We start from the raw sequence: 21685 nt of genomic DNA on the forward strand, positions 1-21685 counted from the left end.
CAAGTTATCAATGGAGAAACAGCGTTGTTTTTGGAGCAATTCACAACAAAATTGTTTTCGTTACGTCTATGACACAGTCAGTTTTGTAATGACAAAGATTAACACTGATTTATAAATCTGATTCGCTTTTAATCCAACTATTTCTCGCTTCTTTAAAACTCTTATTTTGAAAAAAAAAACAAACACAGCTTTTGAATTATTCCCAACAAAGTTATGTTTGTAACTTTTATGACACATTCAATTTTACATCCACTCAATTGTTTTATTTACTTTGGGATACATTTCATCTATTTGGTCAAACAAAACTTGTTACGTAAATAACAACAAATATAAATGATTAATATATCTAGTTTAGTCTTAACTTACAAATATTTCTTACTTCCTCAACACTCTTGCAAAAAATAGTAGTTTTCGGAGTTATTCCAAGAACAAAGGTTTGGTTACTTCTGTTACTCATTTAATTTGTGTCTACTACAGTGGTTTTAATTGTTTTTTGGCCACATACCGTGTTTGAAATGAAAATAAAAACATGTTTCAAAAGATAAAATTAATTTGTTACCGAAGGAACAATTGTTAACTATAAAGAATAAATCTAGTTTAGTTTGTACTTAAAACTATTTCTTACTTTCTAAAAGATCCCATTTTTAAAACAAAATTATAGGTTGTAAAGTTATTGCAACAAACTAATTTATGTTACGTTTATGACACACTCAATCTTGTATCCATTTCAGTGGATTTTTTTCGGTTGAACGCGTATTAAGTATGAAAAAAAAAATTAAAACGATAATAAGTTTCAAAAGGGTAGAGTTAACTTGTTACGGGAATGACACCAAATAACTTACAACCATACATTTTGTTTTATTTCGTATCTTCAATTATTTCTAACTTCTTTAAAGCCCTAGCTTGTGAAAAAATCTTAATTTTCAGAGAAATCGCAACGTAGTTATACTTGTTACGTTTATGACACATTTCATTTTTCTGATTAAACCAACCCATATATGTGCATCTCTAGATTGAAAACCTTATCAAAACAAATTCGAAAACCAACAAACCCAAACATCAACACAACACACGACTGACTTGAATAGAAGAGTCTTCTCTAAAGGTAGAGGTATTCTCGTATCCTGGTTCATTTCATATGATATCAGTCAATTGAGTAAGTAAAGATAAAGGTTCTATAAGGAAGTTCACTCTCTGAGTAACCCATATACTTATACGATATCTCGCACAAACTCACTTGAATTGCCAACAGAATGATCACGAATTAGATAAGTCCTAGCGATTAGCCACTATCTTTGTGGTTTAAGCTTCAAACAAACAAAACCCCGAAGAGAAACATCAAGTTAAAAAAAGAAACAAACAAGAAAACAAAAAGAATAAACAATCCACATACCTTTATAGATACATAGATACCATAAGTCGGTTATTTTCAGGGGATTAATTTGATTTATATATTCGAAGAGCCATACACCCAACCCGAAGATACTCTGACGTACTCGTATAACTTTGGCTGTCAGAGTCAGAGCCAGATCCAGATTCAGAGTCAGAAAACAGCTCCCATTCAGTCTGGCATCAAAGGCTATGGTTTGGGTATGAATCTCTACGAATCCAAACCAAATTCACCAAAAATGGATGGATGTGATGATGATTTGAAAGATTGGGATATTGGGAAACCTCAAAAAGTTTCCAGGTACCTATCGGTGGTATCTCAATCCGGATATTCTCATTCATCCGCTCTCCCTCTTTCCTTCATCCGTGAACTAGATTATTCTATGGAAAAAGATACTTTATCTATCGTTAGGTCTGAGTCGGTTAGTCTGTCTGCTGTGTTGATGGGCGGTCTGTTGGTCGGTCGGTTGTCGTGAAAACAAATTCATCTCACTCAACGAAAATTTTCCAGATAAAAGCGACGAAAGAAAGGAATTTTCTTTGTGTAAACTTGCATCATCTCTGCCATTGTCGGCTTCGGCGCGCCCCCTGGTGACCAACCCATGAAGCTGGGCCCGTCTCTACAAAATAAAACCAAAACAAGAACAAAACAAAAAATGGGCTGATGATGAGGACAAGGATGAGGGTGAGGATGAGGACGAGGAGTGTTGGAATTGGAGTCGAAATGAGTCCCATGCATGGTACGTGCCTGGAATCCCATTGTTCCCTTTCACCAAAATGGAACCATCGCTACCGCTATCTCCATCTCCATCTCCATTGGCCCACTCTACTCTACTCTACCTATACTTAAGCAGGCGTCCCATCCGGCCGAAGAGGAGCGGCGAGTATCCCGCCTTCACCACCACCACCGACGTCCTCGTCGTCGTCGAGCTGTTCTCAATTTCTCGGCTTTGGATTTTGTTTTGTTTTGTGTTTATTTTTTCGTTATGTTGAACCTTTTCATGTGCAGTGCATGCCTCTCAGATGATGAAGGGCTATGGACTTGTACACCATCAGGCTTCAGCTTGCTATTTGCCATGGAATAGGGTATGTTCGACGTTCGGTTGGGGTATGAGGCGATCATCATCATCATCGTCCTCATGATGAGGAACATATAGCAATATCTTTTCGTGTTCACCTATGGCTGGCTGGGATATGTGTGTTCTGTGCTGTGCTTGGATGTGCAACGGCAACAGATCATCCGACTCTGGGAGCAAGTGGAGTGGACACATAATTGCATGTTGCGGTGGTATAGTAGCACGGTACAAGCTCAACATGGAACTATGTAGCTGTAGCTGATGGTTGCACATACATAGCTTGGTGCTATGTGTATAGGGCTATGTTATGAAGCCTGTGGAGTGGAGCCCTTCCTTTTTCGTTCTGGTTCTGGGAGTCTCCACTCCAAAATCCAAGTCTGCTTCGGTCGCTGTTGCGCCTTCAATTTTATTCATTTTTTGTTCAACTTTAAAGCGTGAGAGAGGGCGGGCGGGAGCGAAAGATTGGGACTTTGGTATATGGAAAAGTAAATCATTGAACACGTTTTGGCGTAGAGATGCATATATTTGAGCTCGATGCGTTGAAGTTTATACAATTTTTGTTTTTTTTTAGGAAGGTTTTGTTTTGTTCAGTTTAATACTTTGAATAGGTTTGTGTTAGGAACGAATGAATTCATGCATATATGGCTCTTCAGTTACATACTTCATACCTTAGGTAGGAACCTATAGGCGTATACCTTACATGTCTAGAAGTACATTCATATACATAGGTGGAGTTTTTAACATTTTGTATTATTTTATCCATTTTTTTTTAAAGACTTTGTCTTTTGTCACAGGAATTTCTGCGAAAAAATATTTTAACGCGCGTCCAGGTTAAGGTGATTCTTTTTTGTGTGTGGCAAAACAACAAGGAACAAAAAAGAGTGTTAAAGTGGCAACACAATTGACAATATCGATTTCAGACTTTTTCCTTTTTTTCAGACTTTTATAGTCAATATTCATTTTTGTACCTATAAAGGAAAAAATGACGGGAAAGCGAAACAATTGAAGTGATGGCTTACCTATCGGTTTTTTTTTACACAGAGGCATCAGTATATCGTATTTTTATTTTTTGCAAAATTGAGCTCAACAAAGCTTTTTAGTTGATGGAAAATGAACAGATATTGTTTTATTTTTTTATTTTCATGTTTTGAGCGTTTTTATGTTATACGTGTCTGTAATCTATTTTTTAACTGAATTCTTTTTTAAAGTTCTTCAGGAAAATTTCGAGCCAAATTTAAGCACATGTTGCTCAGTAACTTGTGAATGAATAAATACCAATATAAGGTATCTTCTAACTTTAGAAAGAATTCGGGGAAAATTCTTTTAAAAAAAACTTAGTTCGGTTATTGTAGAGTTTCTAGAAATTTTACTAAAGTGGAAGAACAATTTAAAAATGGTAAGACTAAATTGTTAATAGTGGCTAATCAACGATTTGTCCAATTTTTTTACGGTAGAAAACTCTTTTCAGTATTAGAATAGTCATTTTCTTCACTCGAAGTTCGAACTAATTTGAGAATTTGTTTTCATTTTAATATTTCATACCCAAATTATCAAAGACTTTCTTGTAAACTTCAGATAATCTCAAATATCAACAAATTAAAAGGGTTAGAGTACTTTACTTTAGATTTTCTTCAAGATCTTGTGTTTGGTTTTGCATTTAATAAAAGACTTTTTGAAATAATTGTCAAAAAACTGGAAGAATTTTTTATCACCATTTTCAAAAGATGATGATAAAATAGAACTTTTTGTGTATTGAAATTGTAAAGACGACGACGATTTCAATTAACTGATTTAAAGCTGTGATTTGACTCCATTGAGTTTGCTTTTTGTTGAAAAAGTTAAAGACTGCTATTATGCCGACAATCTTGAAAGATTTTAAACACTTAAGGCCAATATCATCCAAAATCATGAGTTAAGGCCTGAAACCACCAACAGGAATCTGGAAAATAGGAGTGACAGAAAACTTTAAAGTGAGGCCTGCCAATGTATCCACTTGATCGACGACTACTTTAGGTTCCTTTATTAGTTAATTACTCTTCCACAAACATCTCTGGTGATGCTTTAACAACTTTAACGAAATCACTCAAAATCCGCTGAGTTCAACGAAGGTCAATATCAAGTCTAGAGTTTGTGTCAAGTTGAAAAAGAGCGAAGGAACAACTGCTTGTTGTCAGAGATTAACCTTAAATCATGTTTTGAAGTTCATTCCTCAGCTAGATTCTTTTGTGATGAAGTCGAAATATTCTACAGAAATGCTAGAGTTGAAGTTTTGAAGTTTTAGATCATAACATTAGATAAGCTCAAACAAGGCCGGATTGAGGGGAGGGCAACCGTTCGGAAGCCAGTGGCACCGAATTCTGATTGAGAAATCAACGGAGAAAAAAAGCTTCCAGTCTTTAGTCTTGAAAAAGCTGACACTCGTTGGTCTTGTCGAGCTGAAGCTATAAAAGTTTTAGTCAACGGCTATTCGGAAATCGAAGAAGCTCTAACCAGCATTTTTTCCAATAAAGAGCAAAAAGACATAGGGAGGAATGAAGCAACGCAGTTTCTACAGAAGATGATTGGTCTCGAAACCCCTTTGTTTATAACATTTTGGAACGATATCTTGGAGCGATTTAACGCTGCAAGCAAGATGTTGCAATGCCCGAAAATTATTCTTGAATTGGCAATGAGTGCACTAGAATCATTGAAAGCATTCGTGGAATCCAAACGAAATGATTTTGATAAATACGAGGAAGCAGCCAAAAAAATATTCCATACTGATGAATACGTACAATCCAGAAAGAGAAATATGAGGTTGAATCCGCTCGATTGCGGGAAAGCACAAGACGCAAATCTGATACCCAAGGAAAAATACAAAGTATTCGCCTTCATGCCAGTGATTGACCAGCTATCCGTTTCTCTTACTGAAGGATTGCATGTCTATGAATCTGTACGTTCCAGACTTGGATTCCTGAATCACATCGAGAAGATGAATGCTGAAAATTTGCACTCTGCAGCAGAGCTATTGGTGAAAGTGTATCCGGATGATTTAGAGCAGGTAATGAGTTGGTTCAATTTGTGTCTTTGATTGACTCATACAAAAAGGAAAAGAATTATGGAACAGATCAATCGCCGGAACTATTTTACTACCAAATTCTTGAACATCGAAATTTCATAGCTACATTCTCAAACCTCGAGAATGTATTTGGATTTGATGGTATGTAACAAATTTTTTATTTTATTTTCGAAACTTTCTGTCCTGAGCATTGAAAGCTATTTACTCCGAGAACTGGATTTCCACGAAATAATCAACGATTTTTCTTAACAAACGGTCTAAAGGTTCCGTTTGTTAGCACTAAAATTTAATTTCAGATAATTCTTTTTTCCGTTTATATTTATATGTATTTTGTTTAATACTAAAGGAATATACTTGGTTTCACAATGAATTATTTATTGAAAAACCCGAGTGAAAAAAAAATGGTTTTCTTTATTTTGAAAATATTTTGTGGCGAGGCCTCCGCTCTTTTATTCGCCAGAGGCCTCTGGACCTCTAAATCTGGCCCTGAGCTTAGCTGTATACAACAAAAAAGTACGTTGGCGTCAAGTTGGGTTTTAAGCAGTACATATTTTGGGTTATAAGCAGTACATATTTTTAAGTTATGAATAAAACAGCTGCTTGTAGTGTTGGACGAAGCAAATCGTCATATTTAAGGTGTTATTCCCGAAATCTTAATGCTGAAACATTTTCTGGTAAGAAATTAGGCTTCCCATCCAAAACTTTGAAATTATTTTGGGTTTTTATGACGTAAATATTCAACATTTGGCGAATATAAAAAAGTCGAAGAATACACAAATTATCAGCTCAAAAAAGCAACAGAGCCTTACATAGTACAAAGTTTCAAAAATGCAATTTGTAGAGTTCAAAAATTGTATAAATGTCATTATAATGACTTTAGTCAAAAAAGCCTAAACCACATTTACAAATTTGACACAATTTTAGCGTATCTAGAGAGGTTCGACCGTTTCTTCAATAATAAATCAGCGTTTCTATGGCCTTGAAAAGAAGGGACGTAAGTGCAATCGGTCGGTAATTAGAGAGTAAGGAAGATTCGTTTTTATTTGGGAATAGGCTGGACAAATGCGGTTTTCCATCCGCTCGGAACGAGACCTGAAAAGTAGGACAGATGGAAAAAGTTTAGGTTTTGCCAGCGTTAAAGAGAACCTCTTCAGAAATAATAGCGAGGATACCATCCGGAACAGCGCGGATTTATGTATGTTAAGATCTTTAAGGACTCTCTTCACAGTACGGGTGCGAAAAAACATTTTTACTAGCTTTGGGACACTGCAGTATTTTTTTCCGTAATTTTGGGTCATGTTATAATTTGGTCTGTCGAATATGGGCGTTGCAGGCCTTCCTGGCTTGCTTGAACTTATTCCGGTTTTCCTCAGTTGGATTGGCTTAAAAACCCTAATAACCTCTTTACAGCTCGCATCGAACTTAGGTCTGATACTTTCAACCCTCTTCGGGATAAAAGTTCTCATTCCTAGGAGAATCAAACTTGTAATCATATCAGCGCTGGCGTCAACATCACTATCAAGGAAGCATAGTGACTAGTTAAATATCCTGAAATAATTATTGAGACCGTCCCAGTTGGCTTTCTTGTATTGCCAAACGGTTTTTTAAGAAGGTCTTTCTTTAACTGGAGAGTTTTTACGCGAGAAATTTGCTGATACAACAGAATGGTCAGATGAGCCTAGAGTAGATAGAACACTAATAGCATACTTACCAGGATCAAAGATAAAAAACAAGTCGAGTGTATTCTGTTCGACCTACCACGTCCGATATTCGAGTGGGCTAGTTGAGAAGCTGAGTTAGGTTATTCAACTCAGAACACACTCCTTCTGGTGTTATCTGGCCTGAATATTGAAGCCATGAGGAATTGCATACATTGAAATCGCCCGTAATGGGATTTCCTGGTGAGAATACAGAATGAAGTCAAACAGAGGATCAAATTCCTGAGAAGTTTAAACTCTGTCCAGGTTTGGGCTCCGATAAAAGAAACAATAATGAACGATGTGCCTTTTCACGGAAAGTTTTAACCACACAAAATTAAAGAAGGAGTTGGTTCAATGACAGTATTGTGGTATAAGTTAATAGGCTATAAGATATAAATGATAAGTTATAAGTTATAAGATAGAAACCAACACAATGGTAGTCTTTTAGCTCAGATGAACATTTAAAAAGTGGTTCATATTGACATCTAATCAAATTTAATCTTCAAGAAGACAAACAGACTTATCAGGTCAATCAATCTGCTTGGTAGAAAATGGTTTCCTTAGATACTTTCTAAGCAATTAATGCATTACAGAATAAATGTTTCCCAAACTGAAGCAACAAAATCATATGCATGTCCGAATCTAAGTGAAGTTGTTTTTTTTCAATTGAAATAAATCCCTAAAATATTTGACCCAACCTTATGCAAAAATAGCCATGTAAACATTTATCAAGAATATACGCATATGGTTCACATTTCGGCTCATACAATGTAACATAAGTTATTGTTCAATTAGTTTCCACTCCATTTGAAATTTATTCCGTTTGTATAAATTATTTTCAATCTCGCATAAATCCGCTAGACGAAAAATCTCCCTACACACAATTCTATAAATTTCAGCAAAGCAATTACACACCCCCTCCCACCTCTCTCCATATATGTATAAAATTCCTCAAACTAATAAAAAACCCATTTATCATTTTTCACTTTCCGGACTAAGATACTGTAGTGCTGTTAAAATACTTGTTCGAAACGACTTAATTACAACCGCATTCTTGCACATATTCATCGATTACTTGGCCACTTACTACTCTCACCCCCTCATTTTAAAATCAACCCATAGTAAGTCGATCTATTTAACAGACCGCAATCTATATGTAAAGTTAAAAGAAAAACTTCATCACGCCCTGTACTCGACTCGAATAGATATCCCCAAATGCTGCATTTCCAATCCCGTTCCCGTTCCCATTTTCATTTTCATTTCCATTCACTCGACTAACTCAGATTAACGAATCAATTTAACATTTCTTTTCACCAGGCCAGCAGTGGTAATAACAATTTGCCAACAATTCATTTGAGATCTTTAAATGGTCTCGGTGCTATGGCTTGGCGGGCTACCCGCCCGCCCAGCTTCTAATCTATCTAACTCCCTCGTTTGGAGGCGATGACGAGGAATAAAAGACGACGACGTCTATAACGATGTCGTTGGACGTCTACTGGGTTCCGTCGTCGTCGTCGTTGTAGTCTCAACTTAATGTGTGGTATCACAATTTAGATTTATGGGTCTACGTCTGATCTTTTAGAAAAACGGCCCAATTCTTAAGTTTTGGCCTCTCCATAACCATTTAAGCAAACTCACTCGCAGCTGGGGTTTCATACAATAGGACATGGGAGGAATCTATCTATATGTACAACAACTTACTAAGCACCCTCTTAGTTCCCGTTTTGCGCAAATAAAAAGATACAAAATTTAAAAAACCCACACTTTTCTTCTATTAAAAAATACGACACATAATGATAGTCTCAAGCCCCCACTCTTTTTTATTTTGTATCTATCTTTCTATTGTTTTGTTAATTTATTGTATCATTGTTTTAATTTAACAAATAAAAATATAGTAAAAAAAAGATACAACAAACGAACGAGCAAACATTTTATGTTCATAGATACTTTTCTAGGATTATAAAATCGTACCCAATGGATTGAATTGTTATTGATGTTAGCAATTAGGCAGATTAAGTTTCATTAAAATTTAAAAGGAGATATAAAAAATATATAAATATAAGCCCACCCGGTTTGTGCTGCTACTGCTATTCTGCTACTGGACGAACTTAGAACTGATGGACCGAAGCAACTGTGGGGTATTTGATGGGAAAATGTGGAATTGAAAATTCTCAAGAGATATATTTTCTAGAATACAACTATTTCCTTGTTTGTTTCCGGTAAATTGCAATTTTCAAATATTTTTAGAAATTAAAACTCATAAAAGTTTGATGCGAAACTTTCATTTCAATTGAAATATGGTTTAACAATGCAAACGTACCCTTAACTGACAGCTGTCAAATTGTTTTTCGTTTGTTTATGCTTCCAAGCACTTTTTATATTTAATTTTTAATAAAATTATCAATTCTTCATTGCTTGGTATTTTGAAATTGTTGCTTTTATTTCAAAATACGTCTTCGATGATTTTTTTCTTAGTGGACACCCATCAAAAATAGTACTGTAAGGTCGGAAGCATAGGTTCAATCCCTACAAGAGCCTAACTAAAAGTGTACTACCTCTTGCTAGCAATCGCCAATTTCTCCAAAACTAATTAGTGTGCTGAAAAGTGTTTCTTAAATGAACATAAAGTACGGAGCTTTTTTTATTTTTGAAATATAGTTCAACAGTACAAATACAGCCTAACCGGTCAAACTTTATCGTTGCCAACCCTTTACAAACGGCGAAAGCTTTCTATATTTAATTGTTAGTGTTAGTATTCTTTAACAGGTAGTTTGTTTTATAAGGAATTGACAAGCCTTTTAAGATTTCTTTAAAAGTGCTTCTTAAATAAGCAGTTCGGACTTACAAAATATATGTATTTATTTATAAACATAGAGTGTGACTGAAAAATTCTAAAATGTAGTTAGCAGTGCAAACACAACCTAAACTATGGACAGTCAGCTGTTAAATTGTTTTTTTATTTTTTTTTAATTTTGCCAAGGCTTTACAAATGGCAGAAACTTTATTTCATTTTAAATGAATGTATCTAATCAGTCTTTTTGAAATAAGGTTAGTTTAATTTTAATTTTTTTAATTTTATTTAATTCGTTAAAATCTAATGTTAACAATATTTAAAAAAAATAAACAAAATTAAAAAAAATATATTTGTATATAAAATATATTGTATTTTAAACATTTTTGTTTTATTTCGTTTATTTTTTAAATTGCTTACCATCAAATGTAGAACTGTCATACAAGAAATCTTGGCGTAATCTCGTGCACTGCCTCATGGAACGCATTTATAACTTTTTCAATAGTAATTTTTGTCATAAAAAAACTTCTCAAAAAATCTTAATTCAGTATAAAACTGAGAGTCACCTGTATTCCTGACATTCTTGACAAAATTCTGTCTATTTTTAAAATTGCGTTCAACAATGCAAACACCCCTTAAGCTATAAACTATCATCTGTCAGATTTTTTTTAATGGTTGCCAACAATTTGAAGATGGCGTTAATTTCATGGTTATTTTTTATTTTTTGTTTAGATTTGGTACGTTTTGGAATTTTGAACATAGCCTGTTCGTTTTATTTCAAAGTAGGATGATGTTTAGTTTTTGACTTGACAGCTGTCAAATGTATTGTTTTCTAAATTTGTTAAGATTTGTTTCATTTGTCGACTTTCTATAACCTCTTTCTGCCAACAAAATAATTTTCTGAATAGTATTTCAAAGTATTTTTGAAGTATTTTGAAAATAAACTATTCATCTTGTAGTTTTTGGAGTTCTTGATACTCTCTTAAGGGATTATTAGCATTCTTGTAAATGTGTAAAACCTTAGCACAGCTCGAATGTTCGAACGTTAGGAAAATAGGGAAAGATTTAAAAAAAGATACCGCTGCACATTTATCTTTAAGTTCTTATAAGTTCCTAGAACAAAAGTGGTTGAATGGGATGGATTCTTATTGTGCGGTAAAAAAAAGCATCTCTATACTTGACAGTAGGTCTTCAAGGGTAAACTGATTCCAATACATAAAAAAGAACTTTCAGGAAACTACAGAAGCGGCACAAATTTTACATTTTAGTTCGAAATGAAAAAAGGGCGCTATTGATCGATAATGACAGAAATCGTCAAAAAATCTATTTTTTTGAACTTTCCATTGGATTCAATCAGATCAATTAAAAATTTTAATAATTATCGAAATTTTAAAGTTATAAGAATCTAAACCCATGAGCTTTACGTTAGTCCGCGAATGAAAAGTTGAAAAATTTGGCTGACCACAACATCTGAAGAACATTGAGACGTCAAACCAAATAAGTGACACTAAATTAACGAAGAATAAATTGTTTGACAACTGGTAAAATTTTAAGAAATATCAAATGCAGTTTTATAAAAAAAAAATTAAACAAAAACCTAAAAAAATACAAAAATTGGTGAGTATTCATTTTAGACTCAAAAATCCTGGGAGCTAATAAAGATCTTAACTTTAATTTATTCCATTTTTAAACATTTGATACATTTTTTGGAAAAAGACATTTGAAAGTTTTTTTTTTACAAATAATAAAGATCTTGAATCGTCTCGATGCAAGTGCCAGCATTGGGTTTTCGAAGCATTAAATTCCACTCGGTTTTTTAATTGCCATTGTACAATGCTGCTTAGGTCGGAATTTAATGAACTTATCATATTTTGTCGTTGCATTTCCACATCCGACGAAGAGGGATAAGAGCCTTAAAACGAATATGAAAAGCTGAGAGTACTATCGTCAGCGAAACAATGTATTGGATTAGAAGTTGCAGAGAGGAGATCATTAATAGAAATGAGAAAAAGTGTTGGAGATAGAACAGAGCCCTGGGGCGCACCAGCATTTATTTTATGGACTTCAGACTTGACTCCATCTAATACTAATTGTATCGAACAATCCGAGAGGTAATTACTAATCCAATGAAGCAGGTATTCGTGAAATCCGAAAGCACGCATTTTCGATCAGAGAGCCTAATGCCAAATCCCATCAAACGCTTTTGAAATACTTGGTGCAATAATTTTACTTTCTGCAAAGCGATGTAAAGATTTACTCCACTATTCGGTGAGATGAGATAACTAAATTTACTTCACATCTCGAAAACAGCTAAAAACGGCGTTAGCTTGAATTATTTTGTAAGTCTTTTAATTTTATAATAATTATAATAATTATGTGAATTCGACTTGAAATTTTCACGTTTTTTGATATCAGTAACAGGAAACTTTTTTTAAAGTACATTCTTGACGTATTTTAAGTGTCAAATTTCAAAGTAAATTACCCTACTGTCAAACCAGGCTCAATATTGCTTTCCATATGAACGTGCGTGACTATTGTTTGACCATAAGTATTGTTTTGGTGTCTTTTTGTTTTATTTAATTAAATATTTCCGCATTTTGATTAATTTTTTTTTGTTTACTATCGAAGGTTTCCCCCCTTTAACACATGAAAACCATGACGAAAAATAAAATAAAATAAAATAAAATAAAATATAAAACTTTTGTTCAATCACGCAATGTTTAACCATCCGCTTGATTGGAAAAACTTTTGATTGTTCTATGCCCTTTTATTAGTTTATGTTTTGTTGTAAGTTATGCATTAAGTTCTACCTAAATAGAAAAACATGTTAAACATAAATTAATTAGCAAGAAAATTAATCTTTCATCATAAATTAATTAGTAGTTTTTTTTTAACATTCAAAGAACTTTTTTTATTTGAATATTTACGAGTGTATGGAAAAATGTATCTTTTTGTTTTTGTTGTCAATTTTATATGAAACGAATGTCATTTAAAGAAATGAGAAATAACTATCAAAAGTTTATCACATGGTAATAAATTAATTGGTTAATTTATTGTGGGGACAGAAATATTTGATTTTTGTTTTTTTTTTTTCAAATATGATTTTTCTTTTTTCATTTTTCCGTATGGAGTTTTGATAAATTTCCTGTCAAAACGTCAAACACTAGTTGGGTTAAATAATTTATGTTTATGTATTTATGGAAAAATGTGTTACAATCGATTTGTAGGCGGATTATAATTTTGCAAAAATTGAAAAAAATAATTACAAAACGAAACTACAAATCTGAAAAGTGGACAACAGCGTTATGTTTATATAAAACGTACAAAAATAACCTTGGAAATAATAAAACATTACCACAATGAAAAATAAATTAATTGATGTAGTTATAAAAAATTGAACTTTCCACCACCGCAGAAATATTAATTTAAATTATTTGTTAAAGTTCAAAATAATATAAAATACTACAAGAGTACTCGAAGGTTGGTATTCAGCTCACCAATTTGTTACTTCTTCTGAAATCAAACATACCTGAAAGAAAAGAAGAAAATTCAATAGGTTAATATGTTTGTAAATTTTGTTGCATTTTAAAAATTATATTTTAAATTAAATTTGTAGCTAAAAGTTTTATTAAACATTAAACGAACAAATTAAGAAAATTTTGAATGATAAGAGAAAATATTGAAATTTCTTTTAAGTGAGTTTAAATATTGATCAAAAATTGATACTCAATTTAAAGGTCACAAATTAGTTTTTAAAAATTTAAGTTATGTAATTAAACAGAAAAAAAGGATTTTCGAATATAAATAAAAAAAAAATAAATTGGGTGGCGCGACAGTCCGTTGAGAACCAAGGCCTAGTGAATTACAACTCTCAACCATTCCTGTGTGCGAGTAATGTTGTCAGGAATGGAGGGGACCTACAGTTTATATGCCGACTCCGAACGGCTGAATATAGGGATAGGATAATTTTGACAGCTCGTGACGGCCATATTTTTTTTTCTATTTTCTTTTAAAATATCTTCTTTTAATTAGTCAGTAAAGAAAAATCATGATGACAAGTTGCAGCTTCGAGTAGGACGTGGAAATGATACAACTTTACTGTCAAAACATTTCGAATTTTGCGCCGTGATTTAGCCACGCATCCGTACAAAAACCAACTGACCTAGGAGCTGAAAACGTCGACAGCCAACAATCTTACGTCAACGAAACACAAGATCTGTCAAAAACATCAACCCTGTTCGTGAAAGTGTGGAGCAGAATCTAAGGTATTCAATTTTGCGTCGCTCAAAAACAACATGTCGAATTTTGCGTTGAGATTCGGGCCTTTACTAGTATAAAATCGAACTGACGCAGGAGCTGAAAACAAGCCACCATACGCACCGTAATGTGTTCGCTAATTGGATTTTGGAGGAGTTGGAAGTTCTTCTTCTTTAGCGAATAAGCCCATCTTTGGGTGAATGCGGTTAAGTTCATAAGCAAACCACGATAGATTCACGAGGTCCTAATACTTCCAAATAAAGTAAAGCGTCATAGGGTCGTACTTCTTCGAAAATGAAGGTGGCCAGGTTTTACTGCATGGCTACCTCACGCCGAGCCGATGTGAATTGACCAACAAGATCGTGAGATTTGACATCTTCTTCAGACTTTTTATCTTGGGGGCTTTCTCAGGTCACAAGCCTACGCGAATAAGCTGCATAAACACACGGCCCCCAAATTCATTAGAATCGATAACTTCAAAGTCATGAAACAATAGACCTTTTGAATACGTACCACCAAGTTAAGCTGCGACGGCCATGCAAAAGGTGTTATACTTCACACATTATATCATTGGTAGGGTGCTCTCAAATAAAGATAAAACCTTTTATTGAAGACTCATATCCAACTTATTTAATTTATTTTTTAAGAAACTAAAGTAAAATAAAAGATTGCATTTTGAACAGCTGTCAGTTTTAAAATTGTCATATTTTAAGATTTGTAAAGTAAGAACTACTAAATAACTAAAAATACAGCAACATATGCTTCAAAAACGAATTGCAAATATTTAGTTCTGAATTGATTAACATTTGAATGTTACAAATTCCCAGCTTCGCAGTTTTGCAAGAGAAGATCTTATCGCTTAGACTTTTTTTTATTGCCACATACAGAAACTAGATGAAAAATATAGCATTTTAAAAAATATTTGAACTCGAAATTAAGTCAATTGTGTCCAAAATTGAAATTTCTTTTCATTTTTGAAGACCAAAAATAAAAGTAGTCGCCTTAAAAATATTTTGATCAAAAATCGAAAATTTGAATTTTTTCAAAAACGTTTCGTAAGATTTTTATGAAGTTTTCTTTACATATACTTTTTTCTTCTGAAATTGGTTTCATAGTAGGGTACCTCTATTGGAAGGTTATTAGGTTTTTAATACATTTCCTGTCTAATTTGTGTTGTATTTTTTCAAAAAATATCAAAATTCGATATCTTAAGAATGGGCCATTATTTTTTAACAAACTTTGAATACTAAACTAAACAACTGCATACCAAAATATTTCGAAAAGAAAATTCAAACATTTTATATAAATTTACAAATATTAATCACATTTTTGTTTTTAAAGCAAAACTTAAAATATTGGGGTATTATTTTTGAACAGACTCTTAACATACAGAAACAATTACTTACGACTTTTCGGGCGATTAATTTTGTTTTAAAAATTTCTGATCCAAAATTTAATTGTTTTTCTAGTAGTGTTTATGACTTTCTATTCTGAATGAAGACTAATAGTTTGAAGTTCAAAAATAGCATACAAAAATGTAATTTTTAAAAAAGTTATGTACATAATGGTCTAGTTTTGAGAACTTACTTGATAACTCAAGGTCCGTAAAGCTTTATTTATGTTTTGATTTAATATTGAAAAAATAAAATAAAAAACCGTTTTTAGAATGCTGATAACTTAAAATACATTTATTTTTTTTCTAATATTGTTATAAGTACAATTTTTGCTGGTCAATTTTTTTCATTTCCAATTTTAAAAGGACTTAAATTTTAAATTTTAAAGAAGTTTAACTCCAACTGGGGCAACATTGACAGTTTTAACCACAGCTACAGGCCTAACTACTGATGTAGTAATAAGGGCTGGTCTAGCTGCACCATAACTTGAACTGGCAATAATGGGAAGACTTCCAGCACTAACGGCAACAATGAACAAGGCAAAAAAGATGAAGAACTAGAAATGAAAATATTTAAATTATTAACAATTGAAATAACTTTAAAATAAGAAATTAAAACAATTAAAAAACTTTATACCTTCATGTTGATGTTTTAGGTGATTGTTGATTGTTTAACAAAAATCGACTGATGACATTATCAAATAATCTTTCTCCTTTTATACAAAAAAATGTAAGCATACAAAAATTGTTGTTTTTTTAGAATGCAGAATGCAGAAATCTTTTCAAAAAACTGGATTGGGATATAATTTTAACGATCTACATTTGCCTTTAATAATCAAGTACCTGACAAAAACTGGGATGAAGATAAGTTTTATTAACCTTACCAATGGAATTATACCTAGATGACAAGCTTGATAATTTATACTTTGTTTTTTTTTTTTTTTTAACAATTACTAATATTATGCATTTCTTATTAGTTGCAAACAAAATATTGCATCAGAAAAATTAAAACTGAGCTGCCAAAAATTTGTTGCAATAATAATAACTTTTCTCTGATAAACTTAAAAAACCAGTTGTGTTCTTGTTGATATTGTTTTGTTCGAAAAATGATTAAATTAAGGTTTTAATTTGAAATGCAATAGAAAACCGTTAAATGGATGATGAGATAATTTTTGTAGGGTGAATGCACTTTTCAAATAACCTTTTTTATCTAGAAAAAAAAGTCCAAGTGTTGGAGTTCTTAATAAATATTTGCATGTTTCAAGGATGTTCAAATGGTATCAATATTATCATCTTTTTAAGATTCAATTCTCTAAAAATATTTTTTGAAAACGAAGCAAACTCTAGTGATAATTTCCCATTGGTAACTTTGAAACTTCAAAAGTATGTTATAATCTAAGTTCGAACCGTTTTCTTTCGAAATATTCGAAAAATGAAACCAATTTTATTTTGGAATTGTCAATAGAATTTTTTCTTCAAATGGTTACAACTTCTGGCAAATCAATTCGTTGTACAGTAGACATTTATATGAATAGCAAATCTAACATATAGAGAAGAATCACTACAGGCCTTGGTACTTTTGATATGTCCTTGAGGCTCTTTGGATGTATTCGTAGAGTTGTGTCCAACATACACTAACACTATGCATTATTTAAAAGCTTTAGATTTACTCTGTTATTTTTTATATAATCTTTACACTTAACGCATGTTTCCAATCGTTTGTATATTCCTATAAACCTTTTTGGCGAAAACTGACAAATTACATCAGAAAAAAGATACATATTCAAGCTTATTTCTCATTTTTGTTTTCAAAGTTGGTTAGCCTTAAATTGATATTTGAGTTCCCTGCAGGTTTTTCTATTATTTTTTACAATTAAAAAACTAAATATAAAAAAGAAACTGTAATGCGACCCACACTGATAACTTCTCATCCCGTCTGTCGACTTGCCTTGTTTTTTTATGAAAAAAACGGATTGTTGGATTTTTATATAAAAATTACTGAATATCAAAAACAATATTTTCTGTGAAATAAAATAAGTTTGAAGCAAATATTTTCAATTTTTGAAAAGCTATTTGAGTCGAAAATCACTTTTTACCAACTTTTATACATTTTTTTTTTAAGTTTTTATTTTTTGTTAAAAAACTGTCAATTTGATTTTTCTCAAACTTTGTCCTAGTGTTGAAAACAATATTTTTTATAAGTAAAAATTAATAAGAAACTATTATCTCAAATTTTTGAAAAGATATTTGCGTCGAAAATCATTTTTTACCAACTTTTGTTAATTTTTTCCGGTTTTTAATTTTTGGAAAAAAACTGTCAATTCGATTTTTTTCAAAATTTTATCAGATGTCAAAAACATTATTCTTCAATACACAAAATTGGTTTGGAGATGAAATCATATTTTAGTCGTAAAAAACCACCCACACAATTTTCTTGAGAGCCCTTTCTGCCTTATTATCTGTACAACAAAATTTGTTTGAAACCGATATCTCTTCTGGTTCTTGAGCTGTGGACAACGCAAAAAACGTCGCGAACGTACGTACACACGCACGCATAGACAAAAAATCAAATGGGGTGGCGCAACAGTCCGTTGTGAACCAGGCCTAGTGACTTACAACTCTCAACCATTCCTGTGTGCGAGTACTGTTGCAGGAATGGAAGGGACCTACAATTTAAGGCCGAATCCGAACGGCTAGTTTGAGAAAGCACTTTTTCATGACAAGAACGCACGCATAGACATCTTTCTAAAAATCTTTTGTTTCGACTCTAGGGACCTTGTAACGTCGAGAAATGTCAAAATTTTTAATTTGACAAATCGGACCTATTACAATAACTTTCTATGGGAAGTTAATAAAATAAATAAAGTTTTATTTTTGTAAGCTGATTAATTCTTGTAAGCTGATTAAACTAAGCTTTTTTAATTGTACGAAAATACACAGACATAAGCTATAATATTCGTTTGGTATTTTGCAACAAATAAGTATAGCGCCATCTTTAACACGAGAAAATCTTCACATAAAGGGTAATTTTTTTAAAGCTATAAAAAAGTTTTTCAAAAAAAAAAACACATACAATTCTGTAAGAACGGCCTTTATCATTTAAAATTTGAAGAATATTTCATGCAAATATTGGCCTTGACTGCGCCGCAAATGGTCCATCCACTTAGTCCAATTTTGGCAGGCTCTTTCCAACATTTCGGCCGGTATCTCACGAATAAATGCTTCACTGTTGTGTTCCAATGCGTAAATTGAAGCGGGCTTGTCTGTATAGAGCTTTAACATAGCCCCACAAAAGATAGTCTAATGACGTTAAATCGCCCGATTTAAAGGCCATTCGACTGGAAATAATATGTTCACCGAACTCGCCTCTCAATAAGTCCATTGTTGCAAGTGTTGTGTGGCATGTGGCACCGTCTTGTTGAAACCACATGTCATGCAAGTCAAGCTCTTGCACTTTGGGCAAAAAGAAGTTGGATATCATCTCACGGTAGAGCTCACTATTCACAGTGATGTTACGATTCGCATCATCTTTGATGAAGTACGATCCAATGGTGCTACCAGCCAATAAACCGCACGAAACTGTGACTTTTTTGGTTGGATTGGCAGCTCTTGCAATGCTTCTGGCTGATATTCACTCCAAAAATCGACAATTCTGCTTATTTACGTACCAATTGAGACAAAAATTAGCTTCGTCGCTGAACACAATTTTTCGGTAAAAAGTGGATCTTTGGCCAACTTTCCAAGAGTAAATTCACCAAATATTTTACGTTGCAGTATGTCATTCGGCTTTAATTCTTGCACCAGCTGCATTTTGAAAGGCGTCACACCTAAATCCTTCTGCAAAATTGTCCACGTTGTTGAGTAACAGAGGCCCAATTGATGCATGCTTATTTCTCTGTAAAAGAGAAAGTCAGCAAATTACACGGTCCGATACGGTTATAGGACCATTTCCATTTCAAGAACTTGTCTATGCCTCTTTAAGTAACTTTACAAATTCTATCTTTAGGATCATACATCGATGGTGAAGTACTAGAATAGAACTTATGGTTCAACAAGCCTAAAAGAAAGAATTATAAAGTTGTTAAATCACATGGCAACTTATGATGACCTCTTCCAGGAATCAGGCCAGAAAACTTTTCTTGCAAAACTGCGAACTTAAACTTAAAAAATGTTCACCAATTTCTTTGTGCATTTGAACTATTCATTTTCAGTAATGAAGAAGTTTTTTTAAATTGTCAAATGTCAAAAGATGGTGATTTCCAAATTGACAGCATCATAACAAGCGAAGTGTTCTGCATTAAGCTTCATTCAAAGATCGTAAAATTATATCCAAATCCAGTTTAGAAATGATTCTTCATTCTTCAAATAATAATTTTGTATGCATAAAGATTTTGTATAAAAGGAGAAAGATTATTTGATAATGTCATCAGTCGATTTTTGTTAAACAATCAACAATCACTTAAAACATCAACATGAAGGTATAAAGTTTTTTAATCGTCTTAATTTCTTATTTCAAAATTGTTTCAATTGTTAATAATTTTAATATTTTTGTTTCTAGTTCTTCATCTTTTTTGCCTTGTTCATTGTTGCCGTTAGTGCTGGAAGTCTTCCCATTATTGCCAGTTCAAGTTATGGTGCAGCTAGACCAGCCCTTATTACTACATCAGTAGTAAGGCCTGTAGCTGTGGTTAAAACTGTCAATGTTGCCCCAGTTGGAGTTAAACTTCTTTAAAATTTAAAATTTAAGTCTTTTTAAAACTGCAAATGAAAAAAATTGACCAGCAAAAATTGTACTTATAACAATATTAGAACAAAAATAAATGTATTTTAAGTTATCAGCATTCTAAAAATAGTTTTTTATTTTTTTTCAATATTAAATAAAAATATAAGTAAAGCTTTATGGAACAATGGTTATGCTTATGAAGTTACGTCTAAAACTAGACCAACTGTACTAGAATAGTTCATATTATCTTTGATTAATCTATCATTTTTGAATGCTGTTTTTGGACTTATTTATTGGAGCATTACCTTTTATTCGAAATTTTCAGTGAGAAACAATAGTTACTTTATTTTAACACTAGCTGCCCTCCCGCTGCGGCGGCCGGCGTAAGTCGCATGCTTCAATTTAGAACAAATGAGGTTAGCATAAAAAGGGTTATCGTGAGCCAACTTTAAAGCAGTTTAAGCATTCAAAAGGGAAAATAGTCCATGTTTTAGAATAATTTTTAAGTGGTACTCTACTCGTATTATTCTTTGCCATAATAAATGGGCTATTTCACATTGAACAAAATCTTCAATTCGGATCAGAAGTTCTTGACATTAAAGCATTCAAACTAACAAACAAATAAACTCTTTTGTGTAATAGTATAGATTTAAAAATATAGTTTGTATTAACAAATGTAAACCCTTTTCGAAAATCGATGCAGCAGTTTTTGAAAATTATTTTCTTATATATCAAATACCTCAATTTTTTGAAAAAAAATTAATAATTATTATAATATACACTTATTTGATATTGTTCGCGGACTAAAGGGGTTATAAATACCCTTATAATGATTAAACACAGTGCGAGCAAATAAGAAAGGACGATAGGATTAGAAAGGAGAAACCGATGCACTTTGGTTTTGAATGTCTGCACATTGCAATAAGAGGGTGCGGCTAAAGAAACAATCTCTGTACTTAACAATACTTCTGAAATTTTAATTTAATTTAACTTTCGTAAAAAAATGTTGGCACTTTTTTGAGAAAATAATTGTTTATAGAAAAAGTTAGAAGTTGTTCACGAAAACAAATTATTTAAACCGTTTTATAAGTTATCGAGAAAATCAAGAAAATTCCTGAGCAATATCAAAATATATGTTTCTATATTGAAAGAATCGAGGATAAAATTAGTTTCATAAAAATATATTGGACCGTTTTTGAGAACATTTTAACTTTCGGTTTTGTATTTAACTTAACCCCAATCCATAATATCTTTAAAAAAATGTGTTTAATTCGACTTTGCAAACTTAACAATACTTT

The 21685-nt window shown here is 32.4% G+C and overlaps 1 protein-coding gene and 2 long non-coding RNA genes across 4 annotated transcripts in view; 1 reads left to right on the forward strand and 2 right to left on the reverse strand.

Annotated features, from left to right (window-relative positions):
* LOC129947904 (division abnormally delayed protein) overlaps nucleotides 1-21685 on the reverse strand; it is a 371073-nt gene that overhangs the window by 159682 nt on the left and 189706 nt on the right. The window lies entirely within an intron of this gene.
* On the reverse strand, nucleotides 15930-16853 carry LOC129947906 (uncharacterized). Of its 2 annotated transcripts, XR_008781782.1 has the most exons (3): nucleotides 16508-16522; nucleotides 16302-16454; nucleotides 15930-16221 (listed from the first exon to the last, which is right to left on the reverse strand). It is a non-coding gene; the product is annotated as an uncharacterized LOC129947906 (long non-coding RNA). The 2 variants fall into 2 exon arrangements; XR_008781781.1 differs by having other exon boundaries at nucleotides 16302-16853.
* On the forward strand, nucleotides 19825-20514 carry LOC129947907 (uncharacterized). The gene is made up of 2 exons (XR_008781783.1): nucleotides 19825-20142; nucleotides 20223-20514. It is a non-coding gene; the product is annotated as an uncharacterized LOC129947907 (long non-coding RNA).

Source organism: Eupeodes corollae, chromosome 2 (assembly GCF_945859685.1).
Source record: "Eupeodes corollae chromosome 2, idEupCoro1.1, whole genome shotgun sequence".
NCBI lineage: Eukaryota > Metazoa > Arthropoda > Insecta > Diptera > Syrphidae > Eupeodes > Eupeodes corollae.